Source organism: Peromyscus californicus, unplaced genomic scaffold (assembly GCF_007827085.1).
Source record: "Peromyscus californicus insignis strain IS unplaced genomic scaffold, ASM782708v3 Scaffold_12__1_contigs__length_115047231, whole genome shotgun sequence".
NCBI lineage: Eukaryota > Metazoa > Chordata > Mammalia > Rodentia > Cricetidae > Peromyscus > Peromyscus californicus.
This window is the reverse complement of record NW_026294413.1, coordinates 66,618,757-66,632,309: the sequence shown is the minus strand read 5'-3', so window position 1 is coordinate 66,632,309 and position 13,553 is coordinate 66,618,757. Positions and strand designations below refer to the sequence as shown.

The 13,553-nt window shown below is 46.4% G+C and overlaps 1 long non-coding RNA gene across 1 annotated transcript in view; it reads right to left on the bottom strand.

Annotated features, from left to right (window-relative positions):
• Window positions 1–5,220: 5,220 nt before the first annotated feature.
• The window catches only part of LOC128107340 (uncharacterized), a 50,739-nt gene continuing 42,406 nt past the window's right edge, over window positions 5,221–13,553 (bottom strand). Inside the window, exons 4-5 of the long non-coding RNA XR_008217047.1 lie at window positions 6,974–7,142; window positions 5,221–6,199 (exon numbers count right to left, since the gene is read on the bottom strand). This is a non-coding gene — a long non-coding RNA (uncharacterized LOC128107340). The remainder of the gene's footprint in view (window positions 6,200–6,973; window positions 7,143–13,553) is intronic.

The window sequence follows — 13,553 nt, the reverse complement described above, 5'->3', positions numbered from 1 at the left end:
CAACACTAAGCCTTTCTTCTTTATAAGGTGACCTGTTGCAGGGAGAGAAAGTTGACCAGCTTAGGACTCCAGTAGAGTAAAGACTGAGAAAACTAGAGAAAAGTTTAGAACGCCTCTTACATTCTGTTTGAAGGAACATTATCATCAGGGTAGGGGTTTTGTTGCAGGAACAAAACTAGAATCCCCATGCAGATAGCAGACAGGCTGATAAAAAATGCTAGGTGTTTTCCAAAAACTTCTTATGTATTGAGGAGGTCATGAAACTCAGTAGTAACCTCCCCCTATGGCAGTTACTCTGTGAAGACCAGCTGTATTTGTATGAGTTATTCTTGCTGCTGTGAGAAAATGCCTGATGAAAAGGTAACTTAAGGAAGGAAGGGTCTGTTCCTGCTCTCAATTTGAGCATGAGGCTCAGCATGATGGGGGGGCATAGGTCAGAAGCACCAGGCAGGTGTGTGTGAGTGTCACTTTCACGGCCTGGAAGCAGAGAGATATGACTGCTGATGCTCATCTGCCTTTCTCCTTTTTTAAATTCAGTCTCCGAATCCAGCCCACAGGATAGAGTCACTCACATTCAGGATAGGTCCCGCTTTCTCAGGTAAAACTCTCTGGAAACACTCTCCCAGGCCCAACCAGAGTTTGGTCTCCCGGTGACTCTAAATCTAGTCAAGTTGACAAAGAAGATAAGCCACCGCTCATAGACGGACTGTAAAAGCTAAAACGATCCAAGACACTGTGCATCAAAACACCCAGCAGAAAGTTGAGGAGAAAACATTGGTTTTGCTAATGGTTTCAGAGGGTTCAGTTCAGGGTTGGGCAGAACATCACTTAGGTGGGAATGCATGGAGGAAGCTATTCACTTCATGGTGGCCAAGAAACTGGAAGGGAAGGGGATTCTCGGACTGGTGTCACCTTCAAAGGTGTGGCCCCTGAAATCTATTTTCTGTAGCACCCCCCTCCCACCACCCATGTCCCTATAATCTCTCAAATTAGTGCTACCTGGGGACCGAGCGTTCAACACATGACCTCATTTCATACCTAGACTATAACAGTCAATTTGAAGAGTGGTAGAAAATCCTGGAAATCACAGGAGACATACAGAGTCACTACAACTCAACAGCAGAAAAAACAACAACCCAACCAAAGAGTGGGCAATGGGCTGACTAGACATTGCTCCAAAGAAGACATGCAAAATAGCCCAGTCATGGGAAATGCAAATCACAACAACACCGAGGTATTATCTCACTAGACTGGCTACAGTTCATTAAAAAACAAGGAAAGAAAGAAGATGAAAAACTAAAGACAAGAAAAGAAGAATTAGGAGAACTGGAGCTCTCATACATTGCAGAGAGGGATATAAAGTGTGCATCCACTGGGGCCAACAGTTTGGAGATTCCTCAAAAGTTAAATGTAGAATTGCCTTGTAACTGAGCACTTCCACACCTAGAAACAGACCCAGAAGAGTTGAGAACAGATACGTATAGTTGAATAGTATGGTTGTATGCAGTTGAGTATTATGGTTATATGTTGTATGCTATCACCAAAAGATGAAGTGTGTGTGTGTGTGTGTGTGTGTGTGTGTGTGTGTGTGTGTGTGTGTGAGAGAGAGAGAGAGAGAGAGAGAGAGAGAGAGAGAGAGAGAGAGAGAGCGAGAGAGAGAGCGTGCGCTCTGAAACAGGAAAGATTTAGTCTCTGGTTTGTGTCTATTTCCTGGTACACAACCCTCTAAACTCCAAGAAGACTTAAAAGCAATAAGGATCACTTTGCAAGCTAATGAGGTGCCTGGGGCTCCTGGATAGTGTCAAGATGGGGGCTGGTTGGCAAAGGAACCAACCAAGCCATTGCAGTTTGGAGCCCCACACACCTCCTGTGGGTAGGAAAGAGGGGGTTAAGCTGATCACCACAAGCCAATGATGGAAGCGAACACCCCTTCATAGGGAAAGCCCTCTTAAAACTCAAGAGGATGGGGTCAGAGAGCTTCCAGGTCAGCAGGCACACAGACATACGAGGAGAGGGGCATACTTCCAGAGGGCACGGGGCTGTCATAACCCTCCCCTTCCCACATGGATTTCTCATTAAGTCTCTTCCATTCCACCATTTCTGAGTTGTATCCTTCACATACTATCCTTCATAATAAACCGACAGACACAAGTAAAGTGTTTTCTTTGCTGTTCTAGCAAATTACTGAGGAGGGGCTATCATAGGAACCTTAGATATGTCTGAGCCCAAGTTTGGCTTGGGATCCTGTGTAGAGACAATCTTTGAGTCTTCAATGCATGAGGTTTGCACTAACTTGGGGTGGTTAGTGTCGTAACTGAATTAAATTGTAGGACCTCCAGTTGCTGAAGAATTGCTCTATGTGGTCTGTCCACTCATAGTTGGTGTCTAAAATGTCATGTAAGCAGACAGTTTCTCTACAATGCAATATTACCCAGGTGTAATAAGGAAAGATATTCAGGCACAAGCTTCGGCATGAATGGACCTTAGAAAAACATGCTAGTGAAGCAGTCCACACCCCAGAGGACAAACACCAAATGATTCTCTTGTACAAGACACCTAGTATACACCAGCTTATCGACAGGCAGAAGAGTGGTAAGTTCTCCCCGAGGACTGGGGGTGGGGGGGGCGTGTGGCAACTAGTGTTTTGTGGGTGCTGAGTTCCGGTGTGGGTGATGGAGCAGTGTGGAAACAGACAACAATGGTGCAAGACCGTGGACAGGCCCAGCGCCACTCACGGAACTGAACACCCTACAGTGTTTACAACAACAAAATGTATGCTTATGTACACTTGCCATAGTTTGACAATGTTAACAAAGGAACATTCCCCAAATCACTTTACACAGGCAAATTATGTGGGACGAAAATCTGTTTCTGTGAAGCTGCTTTTTAAAACACTTCTTATATCAGAGGTCAGAAGAAAGAGGGCTGGCCGGGGGTGGGGCTGGCTGTGCGTGGCCCACATGTTTTCACAGGAGGGATGCACTCCAGGACTTGGCAGCATCTGGGATCAACCCCCTGTGCAGAGCAGGCACGGTGTGTGATCCTGGGGATTTTCTGTTTCTAGTGTTCTATTTATTTTAAAGACATTGCTGAGTTCAGCAGAATCGTCCTACATCCATTCGTATTTTGCTTGGTACTCACTTCCTTAGAAAAATGGACGATCAAAGCAAAGAAAACAGAAAGTCTTCATTGTATCCCCAAGCAAAGCGAGTGCACTTCCAATGTTGTAATAGAAAGGACTGCCAGGCCCTGAGGAAGTGCCTCAGAAGCTGGGCAAGGTGGTGCACACCTTTAGTCCCAAAGAAAAGCGATTTTCTCCAAATGTGAGAGGCCTTGTGACTGTGGGGTGAAGCTGGTAGAAGAGTCGCCAACCCCAGCGCATGTGGGGACAGGTGCTGGCTCCATCCCCAGTAGTTCTGCTGGTTCTCACAACACAGTTAGCACTCTACCAGTAGAGTCCCCCAGGCTGCCACTAGTTCCCCGGGTAACAGCACCACGCCGCTCTGGAGCCCCGGAGAACTGCTGTGTACGGGTGCTTGCTTTCAATACCCACTATGAAGTTGTGGGTCTGACTGTAAACTCAGAGGTTTAATTCAGCAACAGCTTAAGTCTTAGGGGTGAGAACCTCCATGGTAATGAACCCTTCAGTGATGCTACTGTTCGTGGGATGCATCTCTCAAATGCTCACATTGGAAACTAAACTCTCCAGCTTCTACACTGATGTTATTTGGAGGTGGAGACTTATGGGAGGAGATTGGGATTAGATGAGGTCATCGTGGGGCCTCCACAATGGCACTAATTGCTTTATAAGAAGAGGAAGAGACCGAACTAGCACATTTACACTGTCTGACCGTGGCAGGCATCTGCCACCTTGTGAGGCAGATGAGAGGCCATCACCAGATGCCCACACCATGCTTTTGGGCTCTACGGTTTCCAGAATCATTGTTTTGGACCCCTATTCTTTTTTTTTTTTTTTTTTTTGGTTTTTTCGAGACAGGGTTTCTCTGTGTAGCTTTGCGCCTTTCCTGGAACTCACTTGGTAGCCCAGGCTGGCCTCGAACTCACAGAGATCCGCCTGGCTCTGCCTCCCGAGTGCTGGGATTAAAGGCGTGCGCCACCACCGCCCGGCCGGGACCCCTATTCTTTATAAGTTATCTAGCCTGTGGCATTCTGTTATAGCAACAAAGACTAGACTAACATGCCCTCTGTTCTTCCATCCGCCCTGTGACTCAGGGACTCTGCTCGGTGGCGTTTGAATCAAAGCAATTTAAGAGAGCTGGAGCTCCCCTATGCCTGGCTTCTCCTAGGTTGGTTTCAGGATGTGTCGAGTGACTTGAACCTGGTCCCAAATATCTCTAGACTGGGCTTTGGCCCTCTGCTCAGGTCCTTCCTACTCCCAGGAGGGCGGCCAGAGACGAAGTCATTTCCCGACTTTGACCTGAAGCTGAAGAGGATTTGCAACACAGCTGTACAGTGAATTTGACTCAGGGTGCACCTGGGGCATCCTCATCTGACCAGCAGTGCCATAGACCAAATACCCTTTGGTTTCTCTTTGGGAAAAAGCTTCCCCTGCCCTTCAAACCCAATTCTGCCTTAATCAAAGCCCTTGATTTAAAGAAGGGGATATTGCAGCCTGAAGCTTCTGGGTGTTGGAATCCTGGCCCTTCCAGGCTTCAATACACCTCCTGAGACCCTCCTTTTTGGCTACTCTTTTCCCATAGGAGTTATTCACCATGTCACTTTATGAGTCACCTGGCTGCCTCCTGACTCTTCTAGGCTTTTTTTTTAAAATGAATATCATTGTAAAATTCATTTATTCAGCAAACATATTGGTGCCACCTCTGATCAATTTTCAATGTTTTCAGCATTTAACAGGAAACACCTAGCTCTTCCCTGAAGAACCATCTGGACTTGAAGTGATGGAAACCAGCATGCAGTGTCTCCACAGGCCATGGGGCTGGAGGCTATGGATAGCTGCCTGGACTCCAGAAGGAAGGGCGTTTAACAGTGTCTGTGGGCTCAGTGAGAAATTTCTAGAACGTAATATCTACATTGTGAGCTGAAAATCCTTTTAGATTTTAATCAAAATGGTCCTTGATCTGACCCATTCCACAAGCAGGTATGCACTGATTTCAGCATTTCTGTTATCTTTCCTTTTCCCTCTGGATATGAAGGATTTCTTTTTTTTTTTTTTTTTTTTTTTTTTTTTGGTTTTTCGAGACAGGGTTTCTCTGTGTAGCTTTGCGCCTTTCCTGGATCTCACTCTGTAGACCAGGCTGGCCTCGAACTCACAGAGATCCGCCTGGCTCTGCCTCCCGAGTGCTGGGATTAAAGGTGTGCGCCACCACCGCCCGGCAAGGATTTCTAAACAATAGTTAATTCACTAAATGAGAAATCCATTAGAATAATCACAAAGCACTGTCAATAGTTCTGGTAATACCCTCAATTCACATCCTGTCTTGGAGCTGTTGATGTCTTTTGATTTTATCATTAAAGAAACCAATGAGGTGTCTATGGAATAGCAGGTTTTTGGGAGGGATTTTGTTGTGACAACTAGACCTTTGACATTAGGGTAGTCTGTGTTAATGACACTATTTCTAAGGAAAATTTTGTGTCCTCAACAAGACAGCAAGTCAAGAATGTTAAAGGCACATAGAGGTGGAGGGCTGGGGGTGTTGCTCAGTGTCAGGGTTCTGGCCTAGCATGTGTGAGGCTCTAAGTTCAATCCTCAGGACAGCAAAGACATACAGATGCTCCTCATTTGTGAAAAATGTATAAGCAGTAAACACCAAATTTAAATAAAAGACCCAAATCCTCACTTCCTGTTACCAGGATCAGGGGATCTGCCTCTTGGTGGGGATCATATTGGAACATATAACAAGAACAGTTACATGAAGTGAAGGATTACAAGGAATAAGGAGACATGTGGAGTCTCTTCCAGAGCTCGAAGAGTTTCCTAAGGCAGGTAAATTCATCTGAACATAGAATGGATTAGCCAGGGGGTAAAGGCGTAAGTGTATTTGACAATGTGTTTTCACACACATCTCATGCTATGGACGACAGGCACCAGTTGCTTCCTGAGAAGACTTGAGCAATAAAATGAGGAAAGGTCAACTTTTAGCACCTCTGGTCCCAACTCCAGATGTTATTACCGGCCAGGGTAGTTCTAGATGGCTTGAAGCGCTGTGGTCTTAGGAACCTGAAAGCAAAGCAAAACAAAACAACAAAGACTAGGCACCACTTCCTCAAGAGCAGGAACAGCACAATAATAATTAATATTCTGCTGACTCCCCATTCTTTAGAATTCAAGTGGGTTTGGTAATGCAGACTCATCAGTACCAGTGGTTGGGGAGCTTCCTTTTACAGCATCATTTTCTAAAACAGCAAATGGCTTAGTTACCACGGTCGATGAACAAACTTTTCAATCAGAAACAAAACAGAAAAAACAAGCAGCTGGGTGTCCTAGCATACAAATGATCACAAAACTGAAAACTGTGGAATACCCGTGAAAGCTTGTAGAAGAGCTGGGAGACAGTCTACCTTGGGTCAATCATACTCCACCACCAAGAAGTACAGATATGTAGACGGTGTCTTCTCATCTAACCTTTATCTCATTAGTAGTGTTTAAGAGGTGCTCGCGAGAGAAACAAGATAGCAAAACCAAAACACAGGAAGACAGGTGGAGTGAACTGAGCGTTCTATAGCACATTAGAGTGATCACAGTGTACAGGATACTGGCTACTATACACTGTGCTGGCTAGTATTATGTTAACTTGACACAAGCTAACGTCATTTGAGAGGAGGGAACTTCAATTAAGAAAATGTATCCATAAGACCTGGCTTTACGTAAGCACATGGGACATTTTCTTAATTGATTGATGAGGGAGGGCCCAGCCCATTATGGGTGGTGTCATCCATGGGCTGGTAGAAAGCAGGCTAAGCAAGCCATGAGGAGCATGCCAGTAAGTAGTACCTCTCCATGCATGGCCTCTGCATCAGCTCCTGCTTCCAGGCTTCCATCCGGTTTGAGTTTCTGTGTTGACTTTCTTCAATGGAGTGTGACTCAGAATATGTAAGCCAAATAAGTCATTTCTTCCCCAAGCTGCTTTTGGTTATGGTGTTTTGTCACAGCAACAGCAACCCTAAGGAAGGCAATGTTGTACTTCAAAATCATTAGTTTTTTCAACACACAGAAGTGATAAATATTGGAGGTGATAGAAATGCTAACTGCCTTAATTTGATTGGCACACCTGCTATATATGCTCAATTTGCTGTACTTACCCCCTGTATGTTAAAAATAAAAATTAGAGCTAGGTATTTAGCTGTTCAACCTCGGGCAAACAAACACTTACGCCCACAGGGCCTTCCTATAACACACAGAGCATTGTTTAGAAATAAGACTGAGATGAAGGAAAGGAGGCCCACACTGAGGGCAGCCCCACGTCTGAGGGCACCAATGTGGCCCATGTGACTCAAGAAGCTGAGTCTAAGGAGCATGAGGGTGGCAATGTTCAGAGAGGGAAGGGTGACCCCAAAATGGCTCAGCCTGCCCAGGGACAGGACACTGTACCCAAGACTACTGAACTTTATGGAAGAGGCTTCCTGTGGCCTGAATAAAAGGACCTTTACCTCCATGTGGATGGCTTCCCTGCTGCCTGATTACACATGTATTTAGCTTGGTGGTAGAGGTCTTGCCTAGCATGCATGAGGCCCTGGGTTCAATTCCCAGTGCAAAACAAAAACAGAAAAATAAATATTTGTAAAACAATAGATGTTTTACATCTTACCCTTTATAAGCTTTTATGGGGATGGAGTGACAGTTCAGCATTCAAGAGAACTGGCTGCTCTTCCAGAGGACCTGGGTTCAATTCCCAACACCCACATATTGGCTCACAACCACCTCTAATTCTAGTTCCAGGGGATCCAATGCCCTTTTCTGACTTCCGGGGCAGCAGGCACACACACACTACACAGACATACATTCAAGCAAAACATTTATACATATCAAATAATAATAAACAAATCTTGGGGCTGGAGAGATAGCTCAGTAAAGTGCCTGTACACAAGCATGAGGACCTGAATGTGATCCCAGAAGCTGTGTGGAAAGACCAGGGCTAGTGGTGTGCACTTGAAATCCGGCCCTAGGGAGGCAGAGAGGCAGGTTCCTAAGGCCCACTGGCTAGCAGTCTACCTCACTTGCCAAAATTCACCTGAGAAACGATACATGAGGTAGCTGTCTGGCCTCCACACAAACGTGCCCCTCCCCATACACCCCCGCAACACACACATATACACACACGTATCCCCCCACATATGCTCTCACACTCAAATACACATACACACACACATATATATACACACAAATTGTAAAATGTTTTTTGAGACAAAAATCTATTTAGCAGTCAAGAACTTAAGCTAACTAGCCAAGTAATATGCAATTTGTGTAATATTATTAACTTTCTATATTTATCATATTTAATATAACAACCTAATTAATAAAGTGCATTGCTCTAGGTAGTGTCATCACTTACACATTGCCTCTGAATTTGCCTTGAAGTAAAACTAGACGTCTCTCCTTTGGAGGGTGTGCTGGCCAGCTTTCCATTGCTGTGATTCCCAAGAAAAACGAGCTGCAAAGGAGGGAAGGAGCTGGACATGGGGCTCCTGCCTGTCACCCCAGCCCCAGAGACTGAGGCTCGTCTTCACTTTGTGTGGCTTGAACGCATGTGTGGCAGGAAGCAGATGCACAGGACAGTGTCTGGGGCTCTCAGCAAGCTCAAGGCTCCATCGAAGTGCTGCGTACAGCTCAGTGTGTGATAAAGCTCCCAGAGGGAATTGCATTCCTCTATTACAGATGGGAAAATGTCTATCAACTGTACATCAGAGGAGGGGAAGATGAGGTCAGGGCGTGAACATGGGAAGGCTGGGCCTTGCAGGCCCTGCACAGGTGAGTTCAAGGGTCCCCGTCCCATAGGAGTTCCACTCAGAGGTGGAGTGTGCAAGCCCCGGGTGCATGCACCAGCTTCACTTGGTGTTGGAGGGTGTCCACTTCCTGTGATCTCAACCAGTTTTCCCAATAGGCCAGCTTTATCTCTGGACACTGGCCTGTGCCTGATACATGTGTAATCGGGCAGCAGGGAAGCTCTCCACATGGAGGTAAAGGTCCTTTTATTCAGGCCACAGGAAACCTCTTCCATAAAGTTCAGTAGTCTTGGGTACAGTGTCCTATCCCTGGACACAGCCTCTGACTTTCTCTTCTGGAGTCCAGGCTGAGCCATTTTGGGGTTACCCTTCACTCTCTGAACATTGCCACCCTCATGCTCCTTAGACTCAGCTTCTCGAGTCACACAGGCCACATTGGTGCCCTCAGACGTGGGGCTGCCCTCAGTGTGGGCCTCCTTTCCTTCATCTCAGTCTTATTTCTAAACAATGCTCTGTGTGTTATAGGAAGGCCCTGTGGGGTAAGTGTTGGCTTGCCCGAGGCTGTACAGCTCATAAGTAAGTGGTAAGACTGGAATTTGAGCCTAGGGCACCATAACCTGAAACAATGCTCTACCCACTAGACAGTGCTGTGTAGGTGCTGAGCTGGCGCAGAAAATGTATTGAATAACAGAGTTGGGGGGTTTTTGCTTATTTTGATATTTTATGTCAACCTAACACAAGCTAGAATCATTTGGGAAGAGGGACTTTTGATTGAGGAAATGCTTCCTGTAGGCAAATCTATAGCACATTTTCTTAATTAGTGATTGATACAGGAGGGCCCAACCTATTGTGGGCAGTGCCACCCCAGCGTTGGTGGTCCCAGGTGCTATAAGAAATAAGACGAAGCAAGCCGAAGGGTGGGGAGAGAGCAAAGCAGTAACCTACCCTTCCCCCTCCCTCTGCAGCGGCTCCTGCCTCCAGGTTCCTGCCTTGAGTTTCTGCCCTGACTTCCTTCCATGATGGAGTGTGATCTGAGAGTTGTAAGCCAGATGGAATAAACCCTTCCCTCCCCAAGTTGCCTTTGGTCATGGTGCTTATCACAGCAATAGAAACCCTGACTGTGGCATGTACTAACATAAATCAGAACATGGCACCGATTCTAACAGGAAACAAGGAATCAAGGCCAAGTGCGAGTTTGCATGTTTATGGTAATGAAAACTGCCCAGGCATGGAGCAGTAGATGAAAGAGGAACATGTTTAGGCTGAGGATATGGCTCAGTGGTAGAGCATCTGCCTGATGTGTCGGAGGTCTTTGGTTTGGACACCAGCACAGAAAGAAAGAGAAAGGAGAAGACAGGAGAGGAAGAGAGGGTAGGAGAGGGGGAAGGGGAGGGGAGGGGAGAGGGGAAGGGAGAGGGGAGGAAAGGGGGGAGGGGAGAGAGGGGGAGGGGGAGAGGAAGGGGAGGGAAGGGAGAGGGGAGGGAAGGAAAGGAGAGGAGGGGAGGAGAGAGGGAAGGGAAGGGGAGGGGAGGGGGGAGGGAAGGGAGAGGGGGAGAGAAGGGAGAGGGGGAGGGGGGGCAGGAAAGGAGAGGAGGGGAGGGGAGGGGGAAGAGAGAGGAGAGGAGAGCAGAAGAGAAGAGGGAAGAGAAGAGAAGAGGTGCTTGCAGTCAACTTTGAATCATGGCAGTGACTTCTGCTTCTCAAGCTACAGCACCGTTAACTGTGGTGTGTTCGCGGGCACCCATAATGACAAAGGGACTGGATATTTCTAGTGTCCAAGAGATCCTAAAAGGCTAGGAGACAGTTATCCTGGAGAACAGTAGAAATCACCTGGGAAAAGCTGTCATCACGGGACTAAAGAACTTCCAGCAGGAGGCTGGCTGGCTTGGCCCCAGAACCTAGGAAGAAAGCTGACAGAGAAAACTTCCTGGAGAAACAGCAGCTCCAGACAGCGGTCACAGGCTCGGGAGTCTGAGCCATGGCCAATCCCACTTTGTGAGAGCGCTGGTCCCCTTACCTGCAGAAAGTATCCTGTATCCCCCTGGGATTGCTAAAGGAGTCAATGGGAGATGGCTTTAAGATGCTCAGAACCACGCCAGGCAAAGTAGGTCCGCAGTAAACATCAGCAGCCCTTAGAAAGGTAAGGCCCACATTCAGGGCTGCCCAGGAAGCCCTGACAGTTTTCAAAGGGGGCTGTCACTCTGTGAATCTTGAAGGGCCCCAAAGGCCCATGTATTTGGAGGCCTGGTCAGAATTCTCTGGCACCGCTGGGAGATGGAAGAACCTAGGTTGACCCTAATGGAAGGGAGTTCAGTCATTGATGACATGGGCTTGAGAGGAATACCTTTCCTCCACTTTTAACATTTAAAAAATGTATTTGGTGTACATGTGTGTAAGTAAATGCACATGTGTGCATGCAGGTACATCTACATGTACATGTGAAGAAGCCAGAAGAGGGCGTCAGGCATCTTGAGGCTGGAACTACAGGAGTTTGTGGGATGGTCAGCTACTAGGATCTGAATTCCCGGTCCTCATGCGTGCACAAAAGCTGTCTTAATGACCCAGCCATCTACTAGCCCCTTCCCTCTGTTTTCTGACCCCCAAATGGCAGCCATGTGGAACCAAACGGTGAGTCTATGATGACCCCTTAATGGACTGTGCTACCCTCAGTCCAAAGCAGTGTGATACAGTGACTGTGGCCTGAAACCCTAAAAACAAGGAACCCAAAAACACCCTGAGTCATGGTGGGCAAAGTCTTCCTACAGATCTTGACAGCCTCTCTAATCTGACTGCTAATTAGCAGTGATATGAGGACCCTGCTTGCTTCCCCGTGTCTGATCTCTTACATTCTCTCTGTAATTTAAAATTGTGATGGTTTTATTGACTTCTTATAAAACTATTTTTTTCTTTCTCTTTCTATCTTTCCCTTTCTTTGGAGTGAAGCAATTGTGGAGAGTTTAGGTCTGTTCCTCACGTTGTTATATTCTCTCTTGTTGTTACTCTCTCTGTCTCTCCCTTTATTCCTCTTTCTTCCCCAAACCTGTTTCCTTCTTGTTTGCTGAAATGTCTTTGAAGAGCTGACGGCCAGTCCCTTGCTAGCTAGTTTGTGCCTGCTGGTCATGGGGGAAGGGGGGAGAGAAAGAGAGAGGGGAGGGAGAGAGAAAGAGAGAGGGAGGGAGAGAGAAAGAGAGAGGGAGGGAGGGAGGAGAGAGAGAGAGAGAGAGAGAGGAGAGAGAGAGAGAGAGAGAGAGAGAGAGTGCCTTGAATTTCTCCTGCATCAGTTTCCCAATCGCTGAGGTCATAGGTTTGTGTCATCCTCTGAGGCTAATGCCCGAGCTTTCAGTTTTTCCTCTGAATTTTTCAAATTCTCTTTAAATTGCTTAACCGACACCTGATTTCAAGTTTCCTTAAAGTTCTCTTTATACATTCCCAGCCTTAATATGTGATATAAACAACAGAGTCAAACCAGAAGACCACAAGAATTACTTTACATTTATTTTCAATTAGCTGCAGGTATAGAATTTCTTTCTCTCTCTCTCTCTCTCTCTCTCTCTCTCTCTCTCTCTCTCTCTCTCTCTCTCTCCCTCTTCTGTCTCTCATCTCTGTCTCTCTGTCTCTGTCTCTGTCTCTTCTCTCTCCTCTCTCTCTCTTGTTTTTCGAGACAGGGTTTCTCTGTGTAGCTTTGCATCTTTCCTGGATCTTGCTCTGTAGACCAGGCTGGCCTCAAACTCACAAAGATCTGCCTGGCTCTGCCTCCCAAGTGCTGAGATTAAAGGCATGCGCAACCACTTGCCCAGCTTGGAATTTCTCTCTTTACTGTCTGTTTTTAATTTAATTTAAAACTTTTAAATGTCTTTAATTGTCATAATTATAGCAAGCTCATCTCACCACAGGTATATGGGAAATATTCCTAGAAAATTTCCGTAACTGTTGCTATTTACACTCAAATGTTACATTGGTATGTCATGTACCAGACACATACAGACAAAATATATTTGAATACACCTACACACTTAACTAAATGTCTTTAGTAAGATATCAATTATACCAACAGAGTAAGCCAATAAACAGAACTGACAATTAAACCGGCAGATGCAATGACGTAACCTCTTCACACTTACTGCGTGTGTGCACAGCACTGAGATGATAATTGAGATGATAATTTCACTGTAACTGCTGCCGCTCCTCCCCTCCAACTCTTGAGCAGAGATCGCTACATAGATGGCAGCAAGTCAGCTCCTTGATAACTCCATCTCTGTGTGTGTGCATGTATAGGAGGAGGTTTGGGGGGGGAGCGGAAGTCAATCTCAGGTGTTGGTCCACAGATGCTGTCTACCTACGTTATTTGAGACAGGGTCTCTCACTGGGACCTGAGGCTTGCTGATGAGGCTAGTCTAGCTGCCCAGTGAGCCTCAGGGATCTACCTGTTTTTACCACCCCACCCCCACCCCTGGTGCTTGGATTACAAGCAAATGCCACACATGTTCAGCTTTTTATGTAGGTACGGGGGCTTGAACTCACGTCGTCATGCTTGTGTGGCAAGTACTTTTACTGACATAGCTATCTTTCTCGCCTGGTAAACTTCATCTTTTAATGAAGATGCTCATTTAATCTGTGTGTGCTGTTCCTAC